We start from the raw sequence: 27754 nt of genomic DNA on the forward strand, positions 1-27754 counted from the left end.
GCCCAAGTAAATTCTTGCCCAGGGTCCAATCAATATTAAAGACGGCACTGGATACAGCTGATAAGATCTTCAGCTGAACCACTGTAGGAATGGAGTTCATGAGGAGACAGCTGAAGTAAAGAGAGGACGGACTCATCAGCCACTGACATCTGAGTCAATGACATCTGAATAAGCCCTGACAAAAAGAATTGTTCAAAATCAAAAGGTTATCTGACCACAAGCCTATAGGACTGCACAGAGCTGCAACAATTGCTGGGTGGCGGTGGCAGTCACATGTTAATCATACTTAATGAAATCAATGGTGAATGCTTCGGGCATTTTTACAGAAATAACCTTGTAGGTTGGGCCTTATAGCTGCATGCTGATGATTCATTATGACCTTTCCTTTTGGTTTAATTGCATCACTAAGGATGAAAAAATACTGTAGACCTTAGAAACCAGCCAGAATAATTTGTGAGCCAAAAATTTTCAAACACATGAAGAGAAAATAATCCAAGAGGTTTTTGTTTAGATGCATTGGTTGCTAGGATTGTCCAACCATGCACTAGAGCTTTAATTTTAGTGTAATGAAGGCACTATTTGACTATTGGTATAAAATTAGTCCAATATAATTTCCATTTTTACCACCGTACACCATGTGCGCAAAAGTACATATTACACAGACATAAGCTTTTACAAGATTTTGGCATTTGTCTGGGGGATTTCTGGCCATTCATCCAGAAAAACATTTGTGAGGCCAAACATTGATGCTGGATTAAAAGGGCCTGGTTCATAATCTCCATTCTAGTTCATCCCTATGGTGTTTTATGGGGTTGAAGTGAGTTCTTACAAAACTCAACCACACATGCCTTTATGGACCTTGCTTTGGGCACAGCCATGCTGGAACAAAAAAAACCTTTCCCGAATTGTTCCCACAAAGTTGGAAGCATATAGTTGCCAAAAGTACTTGTATACTGAAGCATTGAGACTTCGCTTCACTGGAACTAAGGGTACTAAGACCAAGCCTTGAAAAAACAACCCCATAGCGTTCCCCTCCTCCACCAAATTTTACAGTTGGTACAATAACATCAGGCAGGTAACATTCTCCTGGCATTCACCAAACCCAGACTCGCCAGAGAGAGGGGTGATTCATCACTCCACAGAACATGTTTCCAGTTCTCCAGAGTCCTGTAGCAGCATGATTTATGCCACATGATCGAACGCTTGGCATTGTGCTTCGTTAATAAGACTTGCAAGCAGCTTCTTGGCCATGAAAACCCATGCCATATGCCTATGGAGGACTATGACATAGTGGGAATAACTGAGACATGGCTGGATGATAGCTATGACTGGGCAGTTAACGTACAGGGTTACAGTCTGTTTAGAAAGGATCGCCAAAACCGGAGAGGGGTCTGCCTTTATGTAAAGTCCTGTCTAAAGCCCACAGTCCGAGAAGATATAAGTGAGGAACATGAACATGTGGAGTCACTGTGGGTAGAAATACATGGAGGCAAAAACAATAATAAATTACTAATAGGAGTTTATTATAAACCACCTAATATACCAGAGTCCACAGAAAATCTACAACTAGACGAGATAGACGAGGCAGCAGATCATAATGAGGTGGTTATTATGGGGAATTCAACTACCCAGATATAGACTGGGAAACTGAAACCTGTACATCTCAAAGAAAACAGGTTCTTGGCAATAACCAAAGACAAATACCTTATGGTAATAAAAGGTTAATGAATAAGAAAAAAACAAAATGTGGATAAATAGAACTGTAAAGAAAGCAATAAATGACCAAATAAAAAAAAGCATTTAACATCACTAAAATAGGAGGGTAGCGGGAAAGCGCTGAAAAAACTATAAAAGGAAAAAAATATAATATGTAAAAAACAAATGAAAGCAGCCAAACTAGAGACTTTACTCTGTACAGGGCCGACAGAGCGATGAGGAGAAAGCAAAGCTATTAAATATTTTTTTTCTCCACTATATTCACTGAGGATGAAATTCAGAATGTAAAAGTAAATTCCCCATTAAAAGTGCCCTGTCTGACCCAGGAAGAAGTACAGTGGTGTCTTAACCACCTCAGCCCCCAGTGCTTAAACACCCTGAAAGACCAGGCCACTTTTTACACTTCTGACCTACACTACTTTCACCGTTTATTGCTCGGTCATGCAACTTACCACCCAAATGAATTTTACCTCCTTTTCTTCTCACTAATAGAGCTTTCATTTGGTGGTATTTCATTGCTGCTGACATTTTTACTTTTTTTGTTATTAATCAAAATTTAACGATTTTTTTTGCAAAAAAATGACATTTTTCACTTTCAGTTGTAAAATTTAGCAAAAAAAACGAGATCCATATAGAAATTTTGCTCTAAATTTATAGTTCTACATGTCTTTGATAAAAAAAAAATGTTTGGGTAAAAAAAAAATGGTTTGGGTAAAAGTTATAGCGTTTACAAACTATGGTACAAAAATGTGAATTTCCGCTTTTTGAAGCAGCTCTGACTTTCTGAGCACCTGTCATGTTTCCTGAGGTTCTACAATGGCCAGACAGTACAAACACCCCACAAATGACCCCATTTCGGAAAGTACACACCCTAAGGTATTCGCTGATGGGCATAGTGAGTTCATAGAACTTTTTATTTTTTGTCACAAGTTAGCGGAAAATGATGATTTTTTATTTTTTTTTTTCTTACAAAGTCTCATATTCCACTAACTTGTGACAAAAAATAAAAACTTCTATGAACTCACTATGCCCATCACGAAATACCTTGGGGTCTCTTCTTTCCAAAATGGGGTCACTTGTGGGGTAGTTATACTGCCCTGGCATTTTAGGGGCCCAAATGTGTGGTAAGGAGTTTGAAATCAAATTGGGAAAAGATGTCTTTTGCCAAGATATTTCTCTCACCCAGCATGGGTATATGTAAAATGACACCCCAAAACACATTCCCCACCTTCTCCTGAGTACGGCAATACCAGATGTGTGACACTTTTTTGCAGCCTAGGTGGGCAAAGGGGCCCATATTCCAAAGAGCACCTTTCGGATTTCACAGGTCATTTTTTACAGAATTTGATTTCAAACTCCTTACCACACATTTGGGCCCCTAGAATGCCAGGGCAGTATAACTACCCCACAAGTGACCCCATTTTGGAAAGAAGAGACCCCAAGATATTCGCTGATGGGCATAGTGAGTTCATGGAAGTTTTTATTTTTTGTCACAAGTTAGTGGAAAATGTTTTTTTTTTTTTTTTTTTTTCATACAAACACATTTTCCACTAACTTGTGACAAAAAATAAAAAATTCTAGGAACTCGCCATGCCCCTCACGGAATACCTTGGGGTGTCTTCTTTCCAAAATGGGGTCACTTGTGGGGTAGTTATACTGCCCTGGCATTTTCCAGGGGCCCTAATGTGTGGTAAGTAGGTAAATGACCTGTGAAATCCTAAAGGTGCTCTTTGGAATATGGGCCCCTTTGCCCACCTAGGCTGCAAAAAAGTGTCACACATGTGGTATCGCCGTATTCAGGAGAAGTTGGGGAATGTGTTTTGGGGTGTCATTTTACATATACCCATGCTGGGTGAGAGAAATATCTTGGCAAAAGACAACTTTTCCCATTTTTTTATACAAAGTTGGCATTTGACCAAGATATTTCTCTCACCCAGCATGGGTATATGTAAAATGACACCCCAAAACACAGGAGGGCATTTTTAGACATTTGGATACCAGACTTCTTCTCACGCTTTGGGGCCCCTAGAATGCCAGGGCAGTATAAAAACCCCACATGTGACCCCATTTTGGAAAGAAGACACCCCAAGGTATTCAATGAGGGGCATGGCGAGTTCATAGAATTTTTTTTTTTTTGGCACAAGTTAGCGGAAATTGATATTTTTTATTTTTTTCTCACAAAGTCTCCCGTTCCGCTAACTTGGGACAAAAATTTCAATCTTTCATGGACTCAATATGCCCCTCACGGAATACCTGGGGGTGTCTTCTTTCCGAAATGGGGTCACATGTGGGGTATTTATACTGCCCTGGCATTCTAGGGGCCCTAAAGCGTGAGAAGAAGTCTGGAATATAAATGTCTAAAAAAATTTTACGCATTTGGTTTCCGTGAGGGGTATGGTGAGTTCATGTGAGATTTTATTTTTTGACACAAGTTAGTGGAATATGAGACTTTGTAAGAAAAAAAAATAAAAATTCCGCTAACTTGGGCCAAAAAAATGTCTGAATGGAGCCTTACAGAGGGGTGATCAATGACAGGGGGGTGATCAATGACAGGGGGGTGATCAATGACAGGGGGGTGATCAATGACAGGGGGGTGATCAATGACAGGGGGGTGATCAATGACAGGGGGGTGATCAGGGAGTCTATATGGGGTGATCACTACAGTCATTGATCACGCCCCTGTAAGGCTTCATTCAGACGTCCGGATGCGTTTTGCGGATCCGATCCATCTATCAGTGCATCCGTAAAAATCATGCGGACATCTGAATGGAGCTTTACAGGGGGGTAATCAATGACAGGGGGGTGATCACCACAGTCATTGATCATGCCCCTGTAAGGCTTTATTCAGACGTCCGGATGCGTTTTGCGGATCGGATCCATCGATCAGTGCATCCGTAAAAATCATGTGGACATCTGAATGGAGCTTTACAGGGGGGTGATCAGGGAGTCTATATGGGGTGATCACCACAGTCATTGATCACGCCCCTGTAAGGCTTCATTCAGACGTCCGGATGCGTTTTGCGGATCGGATCCATCTATCAGTGCATCCGTAAAAATCATGCGGACATCTGAATGGAGCTTTACAGGGGGGTGATCAATGACAGGGGGGTAATCAATGAAAGGGGGGTGATCAGGGAGTCTATATGGGGTGATCAGGGGCTAATAAGGGGTTAATAAGTGACCGGGGGGGGGGTGTAGTGTAGTGTAGTGTAGTGGTGCTTGGTGCTACTTTACTGAGCTACCTGTGTCCTCTGGTGGTCGATCCAAACAAAGGGGACCACCAGAGGACCAGGTAGCAGGTATATTAGACGCTGTTATCAAAACAGCGTCTAATATACCTGTTAGGGGTTAAAAAAAACACATCTCCAGCCTGCCAGCGAACGATCGCCGCTGGCAGGCTGGAGATCAACTCTCTTACCTTCCGTTCCTGTGAGCGCGCGCGCCTGTGTGCGCGCGTTCACAGGAAATCTCGGCCATCGCGAGATGACGCGTATATGCGTGACTGTGCGCAGCGCTGCCACCTCCGGAACGCGATCCTGCGTTAGGCGGTCCGGAGGTGGTTAAAGAGGACCTTTCATTACAATAAAAAAATCTAAACTAAGTATGCTGACATGGAGAGCGGCGCCCAGGTGCCCTATTATCCCTGGGCGCCGCTCCGTTCTTCGGATATAGGCTCCGGTATCTTCCGATTTTTGGCTCAACCGGGAGGAGCCTGCTCTTGTTCTCCTCAGGCTATGAGCTGAGCGCTGCGATTGGCCAGCGCTACAGCCTGGGAGAAGGAGACGCCCAGGAGAACAAGAGCAGGCTCCTCCCAGTTGAGCCAAAAATCTGAAGATACCGGAGCCTATACCGGGAGAGCGGAGCGGCGCCCAGGGATAATAGTAAGTGCAGGGAGTAATAAAAGGTCCTCTTTAAATAGACAAATTGCCAGGACCAGATGGCATACACCCCTGTATCCTAAGAGAATTAAATAATGTCATAGCCAAACCCTTATTTCTGATATTTAAGGACTCTATACTGACAGGGAGTGTTGCACAGGTTTGGCGCATAGCAAATGTGGTGCCAATATTTAAAAAGGGTCCAAAAACAGAGCACGGAAACTATAGGCCGGTAAGTTTAACATCTGTAGTCGGTAAACTGTTTGAAGGTTTTCTAAGAGATGCTATATTGGAGTACCTCAATGAAAATAAGCAAATAACACCATATCAGCATGACTTCATGAGGAATCGGTCATGTCAAACTAATTTAAATCAGTTTCTATGAGGAGGTAAGTTCTAGACTTGAAAGTAAAATGGAAGAGATCAGCACTCTACTTATAGAATCACTCTGAGAAACAGTTTATTCATAGGCTGAATACATAATACATAATTCATATAGGATATAAAATATGAAAAATAAATAAAATATTGAGCAAATCCACAATGACTAACAAAAAACATAATAAATAGGGGGCACAATTATGAATAAATAATCAATGAATTAGGATAGATATCTGAAAGTCTATCCAATTCACTCTATATTCAAGGTGTATTTTACACACAATAGCAATTCATATCTCAGATATCTCCCTATTTATATAGCTGTAAGCGGCATCTCTCACATCAAGTTGTTGCCACGATTTTATATTGATTAATTCCACCTGTTGTATTTTATTTGTATTGTTTGATGTCCAATAATTCTGCTGTAGCTGTACACATGGGTTTTGTCCCTTTAAAGAGGACCTTTCACTTGTAAAAACTTTGTGAACTAAGTATGCTGCCATGTAGCGCTGCGCCCTGGGATCTCACTGCACTTACTATTATCCCCGGGCGCCGCTCCGTTCTCCCGTTATGCCCTCCGGTACCTTTGCTCCTTAAGTTATAGTAGGCGGGTCTTCCCTTGTCCTGTGGGCGTCTCCTTCTCCTAGGCTGTAGCGCTGGCCAATCGCAGCGCACAGCTCACAGCCTGGGAGAAAAAAACCTCCCAGGCTGTGAGCTGCGATTGGCCAGCGCTACAGCCTAGGAGAAGGAGACGCCCACAGGACAAGGGCAGACCCGCCTAGTATAACTTAAGGAGCAAAGGTACCGGAGGGCATAACGGGAGAACGGAGCGGCGCCTGGGGATAATAGTAAGTGCAGTGAGATCCCCGGGCACCGCTCTATATGGCAGCATACTTAGTTCACATAGTTTTTAGAAGTGAAAGGTCCTCTTTAAGTCAACACCGAGTGGACTGTAATGTGTCCTTCTACTGAACAAGTATTGGTTACATGTTGATTATATCCACTGAAGGCATAAAAGTCACTTGTTACATATTGTGGGACATTCCCATATATTCTCACGTGTGGGGTTTCATATAGGTGTCCATTCAAGGGTTAATGACCAATGTTTCAACTGAACACACTGCGCAAAAGACTGCGGTAGCTGTGTTGATTATTTCCCCGTAATACGTACACGAGTCAAATGGATATCCTTTTTATTGTTTATTTACGGTTTTATTGTTTAAGGGGCCTTTAACACGTCCACAAAATGGGTCCGCATCCGTTCCGCAATTTTGTGGAACAGGTGCAGATCCATTCATTTTCAATAGGGCCGGAATGTGCTGTCCGCATCCGCATTTGCGGATCCGCACTAAAATAGAACATGTCTAATTCTTGCCTGCAATTGTGGACAAGAAAAGGCATTTTCTAGGAGAGCGTCGGTGATGTGCGGTCCGCAAAATGCAGAACGCACATTGCCAGTGTTTTGCGGATCCGCAAAACACATACGGACGTGTGAATGGACCCTAAGGGATAGAGGTCTAGTGCCTGCCGTGGCGTCCCACGTGGTCTTGGGCACTGCAATCTTACCTTCCAGTCTTCCCTCCTGCCTGTAAGTAATAGACTCCACTTGTGCGTTTGTAGGAGGCACAATTAGCGTTCCACGTGGTGTGTAGAAGCCAGCAGTCCGTCTTTCAGCTTCAGATGAGAACACTCCTGGAGTGCTCCATATGTTATTTAAGCTTGATTATAGATAACAGTCCATCTTACAGTGTCCATACATAGGGGGAAAATAAATACCAAACGCGTTTCGGAACATTCACTGTTCCTTTCTCAGTGGTCAAGCCCCCATGTCATCTGTAGCGGCTTTAAATACCCTGTGGGTTCATAGGATATTAGGGTCATAATAAAACTTGGGATGGATTCATTCTGATTTTTGCTCTAAACGGTTTTTACACTGCCATAGAAGGTGTATAGGGATCATTTGCCTGAAAATAGTAGAATGATGCACATATGTTTCCGATAAACAACACATAAAAATGACAAAGTGAATGTGCTCCAAGGTCTTAATGTTTTTTTTCATCTACATATATATATATATAACCAACCATAGAAATTCATAAAACATACAGTATATAAAAAAATAAAATGTTGCGGTTTTTATGAGGTTCTCATGCGTTTTTTTTGTTAAAAAGGTTCCAAAATGGATATAGATGATCATATTAATGTTTTTTTATTTATTTTTTTATGTCTGAATATACATAGTAAACCATATAACATCATCCTAAAGAAATATATACGGTTTTAATGCAAATTCATGCAATTTTTTTTTAGGGAAAGGGGCATGGGAATGTACATTTCACTTAAAGGATATTAGGTTCCATATTTATGGTTTTTATGATTTTCATTTTTATATTGTAAATTTTCTCTTCTCATCTAGATGGAATTCAGTTTCAAGATGAAGTTCAGCTGATATTCAGCTGCAAAAATGAAGATCTGGGTGGGGGCCTAGACTTGACAGCGGCGAATCAATGGATGTCGTATATCTGGACTTCTCCAAAGCATTTGACACTGTACCTCATAAAAGGTTAGTATATAAAATGAGAATGCTTGGACTGGGAGAAAACATCTGTAAGTGGGTAAGTAACTGGCTCAGTGATAGAAAACAGAGGGTGGTTATTAACGGTACACACTCAGATTGGGTCACTGTCACTAGTGGAGTACCTCAGGGGTCAGTATTAGGCCCTATTCTCTTCAATATATTTATTAATGATCTTGTAGAAGGCTTGCATAGTAAAATATCAATTTTTGCAGATGACCCTAAACTGTGTAAAGTAACATGGAAAAGGACAGTATACTGTATATATACTACTGAGTGTAGTATATATATATATATATATATATATATATATATATATTTTATATTATATTATATACACACACTACAGAGGGATCTGGATAGATTGGAGGCAGATGAGGTTTAACACTGACAAATGTAAGGTTATGCACATGGGAAGGAATAACGCAAGTCACCCGTACATACTAAATGGTAAAACACTGGGTAACACCGACATGGAAAAGGACCTACAAATTTTGTGAACAGCAAACTAAGCTGTAGAAACCAGTGTCAGGCAGCTGCTGCCAAGGCCAATAAGATAATGGGTTGCATCAAAAGGGGCATAGATGCCCGTGATGAGAACATAGTCCTACCACTTTACAAATCACTAGTCAGACCACACATGGAGTACTGTGTACAGTTCTGGGCTCCTGTGAACAAGGCAGACATAGAGCTGGAGAGGGTTCAGAGGAGGGCAACTAAAGTAATAACTGGAATGGGGGGGGGGGGTGACTACAGTACCCTGAAAGATTATCAAAATTAGGGTTATTCACTTTAGAAAAAAGACTACTGAGGGGAGATCTAATTACTATGTATAAATATATCAGGGGTCAGTACAGCGATCTATCCCATCATCTATTTATCCCCAGGACTGACTGTGACGAGGGGACATCCTCTGCGTCTGGAGGAAAGAAGGTTTGTACAGATAGAAGCGGATTCTTTACGGTAAGAGCAGTGAGACTATGGAACTCTCTGCCTGAGGAGGTGGTGATGGTGAGTACAATAAAAGAGTTCAAGAGGGGCCTGGATGTATTTCTGGAGCGTAATAATATTACAGGCTATAGCTACTAGAGATGGGCTGTTGATCCAGGGAGTTATTCTGATTGCCTTATTGGAGTTGGGAAGGAATTTTTTTTCCTCTTAAGTGGGGAAAATTGGCTTCTACCTCACAGGGTGTTTTTTTTTGCCTTCCTCTGGATCAACTTGCAGGATAACAGGCCGAACTGGATGGACAAATGTCTTTTTTCTGCCTTATATACACTGCTCAAAAAAAATAAAGGGAACACTTAAACAACACAATGTAACTCCAAGTCAATCACACTTCTGTGAAATCAAACTGTCCACTTAGGAAGCAACACTGAGTGACAATCAATTTCACATGCTGTTGTGAAAATGGGATAGACAACAGGTGGAAATTATAGGCAATTAGCAAGACACCCCCAATAAAGAAGTGGTTCTGCAGGTGGTGATCACAGACCACTTCTCAGTTCCTATGCTTCCTGGCTGATGTTTTGGTCACTTGAATGCTGGTGGTGCTTTCACTCTAGTGGTAGCATGAGACGGAGTCTACAACCCACACAAGTGGCTCAGGTAGTGCAGCTTATCCAGGATGGCACATCAATGCGAGCTGTGGCAAGAAGGTTTGCTGTGTCTGTCAGCGTAGTGTCCAGAGCATGGAGGCGCTACCAGGAGACAGGCCAGTACATCAGGAGACGTGGAGGAGGCCGTAGGAGGGCAACAACCCAGCAGCAGGACCGCTACCTCCGCCGCCTTTATGCAAGGAGGAACAGGAGGAGCACTGCCAGAGCCCTGCAAAATGACCTCCAGCAGGCCACAAATGTGCATGTGTCTGCTCAAACGGTCAGAAACAGACTCCATGAGGGTGATATGAGGGCCCGACGTCCACAGGTGGGGGTTGTGCTTACAGCCCAACACCGTGCAGGACGTTTGGCATTTGCCAGAGAACACCAAGATTGGCAAATTCGCCACTGGCGCCCTGTGCTCTTCACAGATGAAAGCAGGTTCACACTGAGCACATGTGACAGAGTCTGGAGACGCCGTGGAGAACGTTCTGCTGCCTGCAACATCCTCCAGCATGACCGGTTTGGCATTGGGTCAGTAATGGTGTGGGGTGGCATTTCTTTGGAGGGCCGCACAGCTCTCCATGTGCTCGCCAGAGGTAGCCTGACTGCCATTAGGTACCGAGATGAGATCCTCAGACCCCTTGTGAGACCATATGCTGGTGCGGTTGGCCCTGGGTTCCTCCTAATGCAAGACAATGTTAGACCTCATGTGGCAGACTGTCCAGGAGTTGGCAGATGCTTTAGTCCAGGTCTGGGAGGAGATCCCTCAGGAGACCGTCCGCCACCTCATCAGGAGCATGCACAGGCGTTGTAGGGAGGTCATACAGGCACGTGGAGGCCACACACACTACTGAGCCTCATTTTGACTTGTTTTAAAGGACATTACATCAAAGTTGGATCAGCCTGTAGTGTTTTTTTCCACTTTAATTTTGAGTGTGACTCCAAATCCAGACCTCCATGGGTTGAAAAATTTGATTTCCATTTTTAATTTGTGTGTGATTTTGTTGTCAGCACATTCAACTATGTAAAGAACAAAGTATTTCAGAAGAATATTAAATTAATTCAGATCTAGGATGTGTTATTTTTTTGTTCCCTTTATTTTTTTGAGCAGTGTATATCTCCATAACAATTTGCAGTCTCCTACATCCCTCCAGTAACAGAAGCCACAGTCTGTTTAGTGTATCACAAATGTCACAAGCTCTTCCTTCAACACTTCAACTTATTCTCAGTTACTTCCTCTTAAATTTTCTGCAGGTTCTTTTTTTTCTCCCAGTCTTAAAACCACCATAAGAGCATGTCTAGTGCAGTCTCAAGTCAAATAAAACCTCAAAAGGCAACTTAAAAGGGTCATCCCAGAAAAATTGACAGTATGGTTGATAAATAAAGAATTCCAGTAGTGGGCCCGCGTTATCCGAGAACAAAGGGTAGCCTCTCTGAATGGAGTGGTAGTACACATGTTCTCCACCACTCCATTGCATCAGCCCTACAGAAGGGAACCGAGTGGTGGACCTACATGTACACTACAGAGAGGAGACTTGGTAACCCCTCATTCCCTTTAATGTAGTCCACGATTAGAAAAACACACAGTTTTTTGGCAGCAACTAGTCATGTCTTTCTAATACTGTACAACCCCTTTAGTAGGATTGTCCCATGAAGACAGTTTATCCTTAGAGGATTGCAGGTAAGCGTCCAATTAGTGGGATCCATACACTGGAGCCCCTGTTGATCATGAGGGTCCATGCTCCCCGGCAGACATAAATATGTGTCTGACACCCCGCTGATTTCTACAGGAATGCCGGAGATAGCGCACTAGTATGACTGCCTCTCCACTCAAATAAGAGAAGAGGTCCTTGTACTCGTGGTCGCACAGGCCAGAGCAGTCAGACCCCTGCCAATCAGATGCTTATCCCCTATCCTGTGGGTAAGGGATAAGTTGTCCTCACGGCACAACCCTTTAAGGCAAGACCCTTAGGCTGCATTTATAAAACTATTGTTTAGACAAAATAATTTTTTTAAAAAAAGGAAAACATTGCCCATGGCAACCCGATTTGTCCTCATTACCTAAGCTGTATGGGAAAGATAAAGCTAATTAGTTGCTATGGAATCTGCTCTATTATCTACACTAGAATATACACATAAGGCCTCCTGCACACGACCGTTGTGTGCACCCGTGGCCGTTGTGCCGTTTTCCGTTTTTTTTCGCGGACCCATTGACTTTCAATGGGTCCGTGGAAAAAACGGAAAATGCACCGTTTTGCAGCCGCATCCGTGATCCGTGTTTCATGGCCGTGAAAAAAATATGACCTGTCCTATTTTTTTCACGGCCAACGGTTCACGGACCCATTCAAGTCAATGGGTCCGTGAAAGAACACGGATGCACACAAGATTGGCATCCGTGTCCGTGATCCGTGGCCGTAGGTTACTTTTTATACAGACGGATCCGAAGATCCGTCTGCATAAAGCTTTTTCAAAGCTGAGTTTTCACTTCGTGAAAACTCAGAACCGACAGTATATTCTAACACAGAAGCGTTCCCATGGTGATGGGGACGCTTCTAGTTAGAATACACTACAAACTGTGTACAAGACTGCCCCCTGCTGCCTGGCAGCACCCGATCTCTTACAGGGGGCCGTGATCAGCACAATTAACCCCTTCAGGTGCGGCACCTGAAAGGGTTAATTGTACTATCATATCCCCCTGTAAGAGATCAGGGCTGCCAGGCAGCAGGGGGCAGACCCCCCCCCCTCCCCAGTTTGAATATCATTGATGGCCAGTGCGGCCCCCCCCCCCCCCCCTCTATTGTAATTATTCGTTGGTGGCACAGTGTGCGCCCCCCCCTCCCTCCCTCTATTGTAATAATTCGTTGGTGGCACAGTGTGCGCCCCCCATCGGCCCCCCTCCCTCTATAGCATTAACAACATTGGTGGCCAGTGAGCGGCCTCCCATCTCCCCCCCCCCCCCCATCTCCCCCCCCCATCATCATTGGTGGCAGCGGAGTTCCGATCGGAGTCCCAGTTTAATCGCTGGGGCTCCGATCGGTAACCATGGCAACCAGGACGCTACTACAGTCCTGGTTGCCATGGTTACATAGCAATAGTACAGTAGTAGAAGATTCATACTTACCGGCTGCTGCGATGTTCGTGTCCGGCCGGGAACTCCACCTACTGGTAAGTGACAGCCTCAGGTCTGTGCGGCGCATTGCTAAATGAACTGTCACTTACCAGTAGGAGGAGCTCCCGGCCGGACACGAACATCGCCTCTCCCAGGTAAGTATGAATCTTTGCTAGTGACCCGCTGCCACCAATGATGGGGGGGGCGGGGGGGCGCACACTGTGCCACCAACGATTTATTACAATAGAGGGAGGAAGGGGGGGCGGGGGGGCGCACACTGTGCCACCAACGATTTATTACAATAGAGGGAGGAAGGGGGGGCGGGGGTGCGCACACTGTGCCACCAACGATTTATTACAATAGAGGGAGGAAGGGGGGGCGGGGGTGCGCACACTGTGCCACCAACGATTTATTACAATAGAGGGAGGAAGGGGGGGGGGGGGCCGCACACTGTGCCACCAACGATTTATTACAATAGATATTCAAACTGGGGAGGGGGGGGGGGGTCTGCCCCCTGCTGCCTGGCAGCCCTGATCTCTTACAGGGGGATATGATAGTACAATTAACCCCTTCAGGTGCGGCACTTGAGGGGTTAATTGTGCTGATCACGGCCCCCTGTAAGAGATCGGATGCTGCTAGGCAGCAGGGGGCAGTCATGTACACAGTTTGTAGTATATTCTAACTAGAAGCGTCCCCATCACCATGGGAACGCCTCTGTGTTAGAATATACTGTCGGAAATGAGGTTTCACGATCTAACTCATATCCGACAGTATATTCTAACATAGGGGCGTTCCCATGGTGATGGGGACGCTTCAAGTTAAAATATACCATCGGATTGGAGAAAACTCCGATCCGATGGTATAAAAGGGACTCCAGACTTTACATTGAAAGTCAATAGGGACGGATCCGTTTGAAATGGCACCATATTGTGTCAACGTCAAACGGATCCGTCACCATTGACTTGCATTGTAATTCAGGACGGATCCGTTTGGCTCCGCACGGCCAGGCGGACACCAAAACGACTTTTTTTTCATGTCCGTGGATCCTCCAAAAATCAAGGAAGACCCACGGACGAAAAAACGGTCACGGATCACGGAAAAACGGGACCCGTTTTTGCGGACCGCAAAAAAATACGTTCGTGTGCAGGAGGCCTAATTATCTGGAGATGGTAGAAAAAAACCTCAATTTCCAACTACCCTCGAATAAGTAAATTTTATATAGGATAATTCTGCATAAATGTAATCACAGAGTTTACTTAACCCCTTCCTGCTTAACGCTTAGTTCTATAATAGTACATTACAGACTTAAGAGCTGGGCCCATGCCATCACTTGATACAGCTGGCACCATGCTCTCATTGCCAGGATCGAAAGTAACGGTCCTGGCAGCTTAACCCCTCATTAACCATGGTCAATAGCTGAGCTGTTATACAGTGGGAGCTTGTTCTGTCCTCCGATCGGCACTCCACAAATGCAATTGAAGGGCACCGAGTAGTTGCCGTAATACAGTGTATAACGAACTATAAGACAGGTCACCGTGCGGGCCGGGAGAAGACCAGGGAGCAGCAAGTGGCACACCGTCCGGAGCAAGCAAGGCAAGTTTATTGGGGTCCAATCTGAGGCTGATCAAGCTTGGGGGGTCTGCTGAAGGTCTGATCTGTGGTCCAAAGGAATATGGTGTGTATGTCCATACATATTACTTACGCACACATCATTGCATTGTTTTTTTTTTCACACAGTGGAAGTCGATGGGTTGTACATTTGGCAAATGTTGTGTGAACAGGGCCTAAGATCCACTTCACCAAGCTGTTCCAGACAATTTACTGTAGTTGCTTGTGTGTTATAAATGACCCCATGTAGAGGATGAAACAAACCCCACACATACCCCCCAAAGCAAGACCAGCCATCACTATGGCACATACATTGGTACAGTATTTAGTAACAGATGTCTCTCTGTTTAATCACAAATAAGGCAATATTGTTAACGCCGAGTGGAAACTTTCGGAGGCCTCATCTGCACTTATTTGTCTAGATTGCTGAAGCAGAATGAATGGACGGGCTCTTTGTATTGTGTGCTCCCAGTAACTGAATAGCTGACATAGTTAATTGTGAAATCCATCTGTGTGAACTGGACTCTGTGCAAGTTTAATGCTCTTTACCCGGTCGGTACAAAATATGAACGCCAGATGTCAAGTTGGGGAGGGCTAGAAGCTCTGTAAAGTGGAACTCCAACGTAATGGCATTGAAGTTCACATTTAGAGCACAGACTGTAGCTTTTGCATTTCAACGGGCAAAATGTGCAGCCAGGTTAGTAAGGGTACGTAGGTGTATATTTAATTTATGCCCTTATATAGTGTTCTATTCCGCGGCACTTTACAGACATTAGCATCACACTGTCCGCAGTGGGGCTCATAATCTAGGTTCCCTATCAGTATGTCTTTGGAGCGTGGGAGTACCCTGAGGAAACCCACACAAACATGGGGAGAACATACAAACTCCATGCAGATGTTTTACTTGGTCAGATTCAAACCCAGGACCTCAGCGCTAACCACCGAGCCCCCGTGATGCCCATATGCTATGGATTTACAGCTGTGGATCTGTGTGATGCAAATCTGCAGCATTTTACAGAAGCAGTAAGGTGAACTTTGGTGTGCCAACAGGTCCCACAAACCCACCGTAATTACATATAACTATCCCTTGGAAGAAAGTTCAGAATATACTTCCCATCTCAAACGTGTATGGATCGGCCATCCAGGAACCCAGTCACGTGACAGTCCTCTTCTGAAAATCCTGCTTCCACTAGGCACTGATGCCTTCCAAACAGCTGATCAGCTGAGGGGTTCGGGTGTTGGACCTCCATCGATTAGATACTCATGACCATCCTGTCATCAGCATTAAACTCTTGGAAAACCCTAACCCTTAAAAATACAGGATATGTTTTTTTCTTTATTTTTCTGTTCTTCTGATGGATCAGATGGACTGTAGACCAGTGTTGAACCTGCATGCTTTGGGCCCACCAGAGGAACAAGTTTTTAGGTACAGGTAGATAAGGCTGACCAAGACTTTACTGCAGTGAGAGGGACACTGCCAATACACCCGTCCACACTATCCCTTTGGTCCTGGCCCACTCCATCTTAAACCTGTACCCCCTCATCTGGGAATTACAGACAAGTTCCACAAGAACCTTATATTCTGCATGGATAGACTTTGGAAAAATAGAGGAGTACTATACCCCCCATCATTGCTCATATACATACATTGCTATGGGAGATTTGCACTACAACTTCCATTCTGCACTTTAGTAAAGAGAGACTTTTCTATATCTGGTCCGGTCACCGACTCCAGCATTCGCTGGCCACATCACCTACATCTCCCGCCTTGCACCCGTACCAAATTTATAACACCAAGGGCACCCCAACTACCATCAGGTAGAAGCCCCAACATCAGGTCGTGCCCCAAGGGAAGAAAGTGTGCCACCCTTGCCTTTGCCCTGGCCCTAGGGAGCATCAGTGAGGATTGCCACTGTGATTCATGTGAATTGCTATTGCAGCCAGAGCCACTACCACTCCCATCATTATGATGCTGTGAAACACTTGTTTATGCAGACACCTAAATGATCATTTGTGGGCAGCAGATTGTGCTGTCTAAGCAGCACCCTGCTGCCCAGAAACTATCACTCTGTATGAGGATGAACGATGGCAGTAGCGATCGCTCATCCAAATACAGTGGAGGAGATCACTGCATATTTAAATGCAGTGGTCTCCTCCACTGACAAGCAGGCAGTTGTCGGGTAGGAACTCTTCCATCCCGACAATCACCTGCTCCATCGCCTTTAGGCCTCATGCACACGACCGTTGTTTTATTCCGTGTCCGTTGTTCCGTTTTTCGTGATTGGGTCCGTTGAAAACTCGGCTAATGCACCGTTTGTCATCCGCGTCCGTGATTCCAGTCAGTCAAAAAAATATAACCTGTCCTATTTTTTTCACAGAAAACGGTTTGCGCACCCATTCAAGTAAATGGGAACGTGAAAAAACGCGGAGGCACACAAGATTGTCATCCGCGTCCGTTTTTTTCCTATCATTTGCATGGCAAACTTGACTTAGACTTTTTTTTACTTTCCTTCATGTCTGGTGATCCTCCAAAAATAAAGGAAGACACACGACAAACAAAAACGGAAACGGATCACGAAACAACGGAAACCCATTTTGCGGAACGGAACACAACAACGGTCGTGTGCATGATGCTTAACACTGATAATTAGACCTGTCCATAATATAGACTTATGATACATCCAGGACATCGAAGGGTCACACCGGCCTAACTGTTGTGGCAGGATCCACTGCCTCTGCGCCAGTTATTTGCAACCCAATGCTTCGCTGCATGGCATAACACCCCAGAGGTGCATTACCACTTCTGCATCTCTCTACTATCTCATATGGTTAACCAAATGTCACCTATGTATTAATTTACAGGTCTTGCAAAATGTGTATTCCTATTTTCTATTTTGTAACTGTTCAAGTGTAATGTGCCTGGTTCACCAGCAGGTGGCAGCATAAATGGCAGAGCTATAGGTACCTATAGGGGAACCTTCATTCCATTCTAGCCCCACTCTGTGGTGTAGTGGGCGTGTGCCACTTGCTGCAGGAATGGTGGGGACCAGTTCTAGTTAGAAGTGAGTTGAGCTTACGCCCTGCTAGGGGAGGAAGCAGGAGCCTGTCCCTGCTGGACTAGCCCTGTCTGGACCAGCTGGATCTGGAGGCCACAGCAAAGAGCCTCTGAAGCCAGGAGTAAAGTGTTGCCTGGAAAAAGCTGGAGACAGACCAGATTACAGAGCAAAGTACAGCCTATAGCTAAAGCTAAATTCTACAATTACCCTGTCAGCACAGCAGATTCAGAGAGCGACTGATGTAGCATGGAGGAGTTTGCCTGACAAAGTTTATGCCAACGCATGCTGGAACCAAGACAAAGCCTGTAAATCGTTTTGGAGAAAAGTTTATGCAAAGTAAAGCTGCTGTTCAACTATATACAAGGTCTGGACTCAATTTATTTCTCATCCCCTTTATCAACTACCCCCTTTGCTCTGCTTTGGATTACAACGCCTGGGGTTCCAGTGTATCTAGGTAGGAGCACCGTGACATGTGCACCAACATTAAGGGACATTTAGGCCACCCTACACCACTCTGGTATTCCTACACCTGGGTACCATCTACTAAATCACTAAAAGGGCCTTGTGCCCTTGTTGCTTTATTGCAACTGGCGTCACGACAAACACACCATCTTAAAAGGGACTGCTGCCCGTCCGTCGCACATGCTGCTATGTTGGAGGATGCTTCTATGGGACAATACATGACCTCACAAAGTGCCTACTGGTCTTTAAAGCTGTTGTGTGAAATAATTTAAAATCTTAGACAAGCCCTACAATTACTTAAAATAAAATAAGAAGAAATATGTACTCCTCACTTCCTCCATTGCCCTGGTCAGGTTCTACTGCGACTGATTGTTTAAACAGTCAGAGCGACTTCCTGGATATGGTAAGTGACCACTACAGCCAATCACTGTCCTCAGCCATTGTAGGGCTTGTCCGTGAGTATTAATTATCTCGAACACCCCCATTTCTACAGGAGTTCCAAAGGAACCCAAATAGAGCGCTCAGCTATTTCTGGAACTCCCATAGAGATTAATGGAGAATTAGTGTGCATGCCCGACCTGTGGATCGGTGATAACTTCTCACAATCAGAACAGGAAATTTGTCAACCTGATTTTGGACTATTATCTATCACTGGCAAACCGGTGGCACTCAAAGCCCTCTCTGTGGGCACCCGCGAAAAAGTCTATGGTGTACCAATATGCATTAGACTTTTCCTGCCATTCATCAGCGCGGGGCGCACTATGAACAGCACAGGCAGCGCACTGAATGTAGGCAGGCTATTATAGGTAAAGTACATGGAAGATATACTATATTGCAATGTTGTGCTCAGGTTAAATTGCTGTGTTGGCACTTTGCGATAAATAAGTGGGTTTTGGGTTACAGTTTGGGCACTCTGTCTGTAAAAGGTTCGCCATCACTGATCTAGAGTGATACATGTGTAGTACTGCAGATGAGGAGATGACAAATCTAGCAGAGCAAAGAATGGGGAGATCTCTGGATCCATGTGAGGTACAGGGCTGGTTCTAGCTTTATTATAAACAGCTCGTCATGTACTGTATGATGTCATCTTCATTTTTTACATTAGTCATGGGATAACCCCTTTAATAAGTCCTGACTGTTCCTTGCTTCATCACTATGTGAAATGGGGAAACAGCTCTCATTGAACATTGTGTTTGCTTAAAGGGTTTCTGTCATGAGAAATAACGTTCTGTAGCTGACTGACGTGAGCGATGTGCTGATGTCAGCAGTACATAACAGTATGCTTTATAACTCCCTGCCTGCCGCCGGTCTCTTAAAATAAAGACTTTTAAAATATGCTAATGAGCCTCTAGGTGCTATTAGGGCGTTGCTTCAGCACCTAGAGGCTCGGTCTACGCACCCTTTGGCACGCCCAGGTCCAGTTGATTGACTTTAGAGTTCTCCTCAGTGTCCCGTAAATCCTGCGCCTGCGCAGTCCCGTTTAGTATTCGGCGCAGTGAGTGAAGGATGCGCTCCTGCTGCCGGCTTCCTTCGGCACAGGAGCGGTAAGGAAGCCGGCAGCAGGAGCGCATCCTTCACTCACTGCGCCGAATACTAATCCGACGGCATCCAGGTGTGAGAGTGACCAGAGCTGCAGCTAAGTGAAGCTGATCGTGTTCAAGACCCAGATCCTGTCCAGAGGAAGGAAGATTGCTGCCAGGAACGCTGATGAGAGCACAGGAACAAAGCAACATACACTGCGGTACCGCATGCTTGTTGGAGAGACGTTTGTTCTGTTCAGAGTCACCAGCGGATGCAAAACAGACCCGGGTCGGTAAGATCGTGCATGCACCTCATCACAGTGTTGGCGCCTAGAGACTGAGACCAGGCCTGTAGTTAGGGTTTCTGTTTGTGTCAGGCCACAAGTGTTACTACTGTTCATTCCAAGGATTCCATAACTTAGAGACATTTCACACTAGAGAGCTGATCAAATTCCCGCAAACTCATGCCAGGCTGGTGTTTTGTTCAGAAGGAATACTCAGGCAAGTGCTACAGGACCAGTTATGGGAGGGGGAATACTGTAGATCTGTGTAAGATTGTAAGCTGTTGTGCTGCACCGCAGGCTAGTCCGTACCACACACCCATACAGTGATTCTTGTTCTTTTAGGCCCCTTGCAGACGAGCGTGTCCGGATTAGGTCAGGATGCGTCCCAATGCATTGCAGCAAACCCGCGCGAGTAGGTACACAATTGCAGTCAGTTTTGACTGCGATTGCGTTCCGATGTTCAGTTTTTATCGCGCGGGTGCAATGCGTTTTGCACGCGCGTGATAAAAAAAACTGACTGTGGTACCCAGACCCGAACTTCTTCACAGAAGTTCAGGTTTGGGTTAGTTGTAGTGTAGATTGTATTATTTCCCCTTATAACATGGTTATAAGGGAAAATAATAGCGTTCTTAATCCAAAAATGCATAGTACAATAGGGCTGGAGGGGTTAAAAAAATAATAAAAAATAATTTAACTCACCTTAATCCACTTGTTCGCGCAGCCGGCATCTCTTCTGTCTTCATCTGTGAGCAATAGGACCTTTGATGAAGTCACTGCGTTCATCACATGGTCCATCACATGGTGATGGACCATGTGATGAGCGTAGTGACGTTATCAAAGGTCCTATTGCTCACAGATGAAGACAGAAGAGATGCCTGCTGCGCGAACAAGTGGATTAAGGTGAGTTAAATTATTTTATTTATTTTTTTAACCCCTCCAGCCCTATTTTACTATGCATTCTGAATTCAGAATGCTATTATTTTCCCTTATAACCATGTTATAAGGGGAAATAATAATGATCGGGTCCCCATCCCGATCGTCACCTAGCAACCGTGCGTGAAAAAAAAAAAAAAAAAAAAAAAAAAAAAAAAAAAATCGCACTGCATCCGCACTTGCTTGCGATTTTCACGCATTCATTTATATGGGTCCTGCGTTACGTGAAAAACGCACAAAGAGGAGCATGCTGAGATATTCACGCAACGCACAAGTGATGTGTGAAAATCACCGCTCATGTGCACAGCCCCATAGAAATGAATGGGTCCGGATTCAGTGCGGGTGCAATGCGTTCACCTCACGCATTGCACCCACGCGGAATACTCGCCTGTGTGAAAGGGGGCTTAGGGTGATAACAGGTAAGGTGTGGCAGTTTAGTTGTGACCACCAGTAGGTCAATTACTGCTCTGTCCACCTTCATCCATTGGAGGTCGCCGTGCAACACAAGGGTCTCAGCCTTCGGGCTGGTTGTATGTAAATGGATTGTATGTTCCCAGCATTTGTGGTTGTGTTTATTGCCACATTTAAGTAAAATTCTGTTTTGGCAAAAGCTGGTGTTGGGGTTGCTTTCCTCGTTCGTGACTTCACTGTATCCTGGGGAGCCCACCCCAGTACACGGCTTACAACTGTATCTGTGTCCCAAAGATACAGATAAAGTTGAAGTGGGGACATACGGCAGCTATCCTGGGAAATTTGGGACTGTTCTGCTGAATCTGAGATGGCTGGGAGGCAAGTATATGGTGTGCCTGGATCTCTAGAGAACACAAGGGCCATGAAGACCTACATTACTGTAGGCCTCATGTCTTCCTGTAATATTTCCTGAACATATGTCTTTGGACTTCTGTTCACTTTGCTTCTGCATACTTTACATTCAAAACCCTGGAGGATTTTGTGGGAAGTGGTTAGTGTTGCAACACGACCCCCTCCCCTCAAATGCTGGGTTTGGCCCCAAAACTATGTCATAAAGTTTACAACAAAAAAAAATAAAAAAATGTCAAACAGGCCTGCACGATACCCCCTACAAAGCCTGGCATTCATTACGCTGACGTGACATCGGGCAGTTAATAAGGCCACATTCTCCAGCGCTGAATACTATGAGTATACCAGGGTGTGCAAGCCCCCTTAGAGGGGCGCTAAACCCAAAAGGTTCTTGCCATTTGCTGAGCAGGTTTATGTACTTGACTATCTGTAGTGTAGGACCTACACGTTCTGAAGACTCCCTGCCCCCATGATTACCCTGTATCTCCCTTATCTCCAGTTCTGGGAACTTCCTGCACAGATATTTGAGGCTGCAGTAATAATGCTGCACATGTATAAGCCTCAGACTGGTGCCACATTTACAATAGACATTGTTGCCTAGCTGAAAATAGTTAACCCCTTGTGAACTTGCCAAAATGTATGAGATTCTACAAATGGATGCCGCACTGTTCTACTGAACTGAATTCGGATCAGTACAGAATTGTATAGTGATCCCAGTTCCAGTTTTGCAACCATAAGATTCATTTTATTGATGGGAGTGAGGAAAAAAAACAGAATGCACAGGAAAGCCATCCGTGTGCTATCAGTTTTTAACGGATCCATTTTTTTTGCAGATGGAAAATTATACATTGTTGCTTGAATAAATAGGACATTAATCTATGGAGGCAAACAAAACGGAAGGTTCTCAGTCACTGCCAAAACAGCTCATAAGGCCTCATGGACCTGTGTGCTGTCCACATCCGCGGCACCAAAAAAAATAAAATAATAGAACATGCCCTATTCTTGTCCGTTTTGCGGACAGGTTTACAGCTGGGATCTGCGTTAGGGCACATGACCACATTGTTTTGCTGTCCGCGAAAAACAGATCCGCAAAAAATACGGATGATGTCTGTGTGCATTCCGTATTTTGTGGAACGGAACAGCTGGCCCCTAATAGAATAGTTCTATCCTTGTCCGTAATGTGGACCATAAAAGGACAAACTATTTTTTTTGCGGAACGGAAATACAGAAATACGGAAATGGAATGCACAAGGAGTAATTTCATTTTTTTTTTGCGGACCCATTGAAATGAATGGATCCTTATGCAGATCCCCAATTTGAGGACCGCAAAACACTTACAGCTGTTCGCATGAGATCCAAGGGAGGGTTCACACTTGGGCCTCTTTCACGGGCGTCGCGTGTGAGGGCCGGATAGGATGCGGATACGTCGCAGGAAAATGTGCGATTTTTCTGCGCGAGTGCAAAGCGTTTCAATGTTTGGTACCCAGAACCGTTGTGTAGATTTTATTATTTTCCCCTTATAACATGGTTATATGGGAAAATAATAGCATTCTTAATACAGAATGCATAGTAAATTAGGGATATAGGGGTTAAAATAAATAAATAAATAATTAAACTCACCTTATCCACTTGTTTGCGCTGGCCGGCTTCTCTTCTCTTCTTTGATGACCTGGGAGGAAAAGGACCTTTGGTGATGGACCATGTGATGAGCGCAGTGACATCACCAAAGGTCCTTTTCCTCCCAGGTCATCAAAGAAGAAAGAAACAAGTGATGAGGTGAGTTTAATTATTATTATTATTTTTTTTTAACCCCTCCATCCCTAATTTACTTAGCATTCTGTATTAAGAATGCTATTATTTTCCCTTATAACCATGTTATGTTATAAGGGAAAATAATAATGATCGGGTCTCCATCCCGATCATCTCCTAGCAACCATGCGTGAAAATCGCACCGCATCCGCCCTTGCTTGCGATTTTCACGCAGCCCCATTCACTTCTATGGGGCCTGCGTTGCGCGAAAAATGCACAATATAGAGCATGCTGCGATTTTCACGCAACGCACAAGTGATGCGTGCACAGCCCCATAGAAATGAATAGGTCCGGAATCAGTGCGGGTGCAATGAGTTCACCTCACGCATTGCACCCGCGCTGAAAACTCGCCTGTGTGATAGAGGCCTTAGATTTTTGCACTTTTGTGGTTTCAGTAAAAACCTCTACCTGCAGATGTTAGCTGAAGGTCTATGGGAAATATAAAACACAGAAAACACGTGTTTTTTTATTTTTATTTGGTGGCTTTTTTGTTTAGGCTACTTTCACACTCGTGTTTGGTGCGGTTCCGTCATGGATCTGCACAGACGGATCCGCACCGATAATACAACCGCATGCATCTGTCCAGAACGGATCAGTTTGTATTATCTTTAACATTGCCAGAACGGATCCGTCTTGAACACCATTTTCTATTGTGCCATATTGTGTCAGTGAAAACGGATCCGTCCCCATTAACTTACATTGTGTGTACTCCGCATCGTCAGCGTTTTGGTGTCCACCTCCAGAGCGGAATGGAGGCGGAACGGAGGCAAACTGGGGCATTCTGAGCGGATCCTTATCCATTCAGAATGCATTAGGGCAAAACTGATCCGTTTCGGACCGCTTGTGAGAGCCCTGAACGGATCTCACAAACGGAAAGTCAAAACGCCAGTGTGAAAGTAGTCTTGCTTGTTCCGTTTAAAAAAAAACATCATGCTGGAGCTCTTGCCATTTTTACATCACCTTCTCATTAGGGAAAAAAAAAAAAAAACACTTGTGGTAAGACCCACTGGCCCAGATGTACTAGTCCTAAAGGGCTCATGAACACAACCGTATATATTCATATCCGATCTGCATTTTTTGCGGGTCGGAGGTGGATCCATTCACTTCAATGGGGCCGCAAAAGAGACGGACAGTACACCATGTGCTGACCCATCCGTATGCCCGTTCAGCGGGACCCACGGAAAAAAAGAACAAGTTCTATACTTGTCCATTTTAAGGACATGGATAGGACTGTTGTATAGATGCCAGGACGTTCCGTTTTGCACAATGCGGAACGCACACAGCCAGTATCTGCGAATTGTGGACCGCAAAAATACACTAAAGATGGTGTAAGCATAGACCGGCTGACTAGACCTGCAGCAGATTCATCACAAGGCTCAGGCTGGAGCGGAAATCTGACTCTATACCAGCTATCGATGGCTTACTTTCAGACAGAATTTTATGCCAGAATTGTGGCACAAAACAGCATCATCATAGGCCCCGCCCCCTCATCAGGTATGTTGGGAAAAAGTGTAAAAAACCCTAGATGTGCCAACTTGCGCCACTTTTTAGACAGATTTTTGGTGCAGACACTTTAGTAAGGGCTCATGCACACAAACGTATTTTGTTTCCACGTGCGTTCCGTTTATTTTTTTTTTGCAGCCCAAAATGGGGCCGCAAAAAAAAAGCGGAAATTAATCCTTGTGCATTCCATATGTGTGTTCTGCAATTCGATAGAACATGTCCTAATATTGTCCGCATTACAGACAAGGATAGGACCGCTCTATTAGGGGCCAGCTGTTCCATTCCTCAAAATACGAAATGCACATAAACGTCATCCGTATTTTTTGTGGATCTGGGTTTTGTGGCCCGCAATATACATACAGTCGCGTGCAGGAGCATGTGTGCAAAGTAGGCAGAAAAACCTCCCACAAAAGACGCAACAATAAATGCATACCGTTCTTCCGGCATTTATTTTTTTTTCCTTTTACCAGTAAAACGCCAGATAAAACGTGCGCTTATAGAGACGCTATCAGAACTAATATCAGTAAATATAACCCGCCCAGCCCAGGTTTACAGAAGGCCTTGGGTGATTCAAGAACTATACACATGCTGCCTATTACTATACACCGGGCAAGTCAATGAAACACATTATTCACTCCGATTGTCCACAAGTGGATCACAGGCATGACAAATCAATCTGACCACACTATTAGAAGTAGGCAGAGTCTGCAAACATTCTGTGTATGGCCCTTTAAGACACTTTAAGGAGAACTCTTTTAAAAGTTATTGGACTTTTTGATACAATAAAACTCCTTGCTGTGTCCCTCTCCTGCTGACTCCATGATGCAGGTAGAAGTCATGGACTACAAGGATATGGATGAAGATTCAATGTTCTGCTGATCACCTGTGGCCAGGTGTGGACGGTCTCCTGAGAGATCATCCTTGCACTCACCTCCTCCTGGTCACATCCAGATCACTGTATCCTGAGGGGCTCCACTTCTTGTAAGCTAATCCTAAACTTTCAAGGATCCCATGAAAAAAAAAGTCTTGTCTGGAGCTCCTGTGAGGGCAGGATAGACTAGGAAGGTACAATGAGCTGCACACACCCTCCCGCCCCCACTTTCAGGAACTGGGAAGGACTTTCTCTTCCCAGGTCCTAAAGCCTATCTCATTTACTCTGAGCCAACCCAACCTCAGTGACTGTCTGTAGGGAATTTTGCGTCTCTTTCATGGCTCTTCAGGGGTTAATTTGACTTTATGGTAGTAACCAGTTGAGCCACAGTTGAACTTCCTTTATGTAGATGCATTGAGCAATAAAAGGAATACCTATGAACCAGCTGTAATGTGATATCATCAGACTGCCCCTTTAATTAAGGCTGATACTGAATGTTGGGCTTTACTGGAAAACCCCAAAATTTCACCTCATACAGTGTAACATAAAAGACAAATAAATTATGTCAAATGCAACGGGGCAGCATAATATGCCTTGTGCATATCGAAATTTGGTCTACTTTTATGCCGTGTAATGAAAACCGCAGCAACTCAGCGGATTTCTCCCTTCTCAACGTGCGGTTTGTACGCGGTTATTGCTGCGGAAATGCAGCAAAAAACATAACAAATATTTTGGCTGGATTTTCCATCATGTGTAGTGAGTTATCGGAGAACCCCATTATGGATTCTGTTACCACGGACCATAGCGGAATTTTATGACGGCATGTACCACGGAAGCCTATAAGAGGCATTTCGTCATAATAGAGGTCTATGCTGGCCATAGACTCCTATTATGACAGAATGCAATACGGAATGCCTCCTATAGGTTTCCGTGGTACATGCCGTTATAGAATTCCGTTATGGTTCGTGGTCGTTGAATCCATAACGTATCTAATTCTTTAATCACTCGAACCTGTATGCCGAATTTCAAAACACAAGTTCGTTCATCGCTAGTCATATGTGAACCCAGTCGAAAGGTTTCGTTTTGTGTAACACTTGCTGGAAAGACACCATTTGGAGACCTCTGAACTATATGGAGCTCTGACTACTTTATCACACAAAGGAGGAGGATTTATCAAAACTGGTGTCAAGTAGAACTGGCTTAGTTGCCCATAACAACCAATCAGATTCCAACTTTCATTTTCCAAAGGAGCTGTGATAAATGAAAGGTGGAATCTGATTGGTTGCTATGGGCAACTAAGCCAGTTTTCCTTTACACTAGCTTTGATAAATCTACCCCAAAAAGTTAAGGCTGTATTAGACAGCCAGATCAGGCAGGCGTAGCGTTCCTTCCCAGCAATGGCCTGTTTGCTAGCGGAGGAGACCGGTGTTACTCTATGCAGCGATCTCCTGCACAGCATGGGGAGTAGCGATCATCATGCCATCGCTCGTCTCTATGCTGCCCGGTTGTTTGCCAGCAGCAGATCGTGATTACCCAGCACAATCTGCCCCCGGCATGGTTAAAAATCTGGATTTCCCAATGAATGAGTGTATTAGACTGCCAGATGATCACAAACAGGCTTTAAATGGA

The 27754-nt window shown here is 44.5% G+C and overlaps 1 protein-coding gene across 1 annotated transcript in view; it reads right to left on the minus strand.

Moving 5' to 3' along the window:
• Positions 1–26335, minus strand: part of TMEM51 (transmembrane protein 51) — a 92896-nt gene extending 66561 nt beyond the window's left edge. The window contains exon 1 of the mRNA XM_040428787.1: positions 26186–26335. The gene's annotated coding sequence lies outside the window, so the exon portion shown is untranslated. The remainder of the gene's footprint in view (positions 1–26185) is intronic.
• Positions 26336–27754: the final 1419 nt, after the last annotated feature.

This window comes from Bufo bufo, chromosome 1 (assembly GCF_905171765.1).
Source record: "Bufo bufo chromosome 1, aBufBuf1.1, whole genome shotgun sequence".
Lineage (NCBI taxonomy): Eukaryota > Metazoa > Chordata > Amphibia > Anura > Bufonidae > Bufo > Bufo bufo.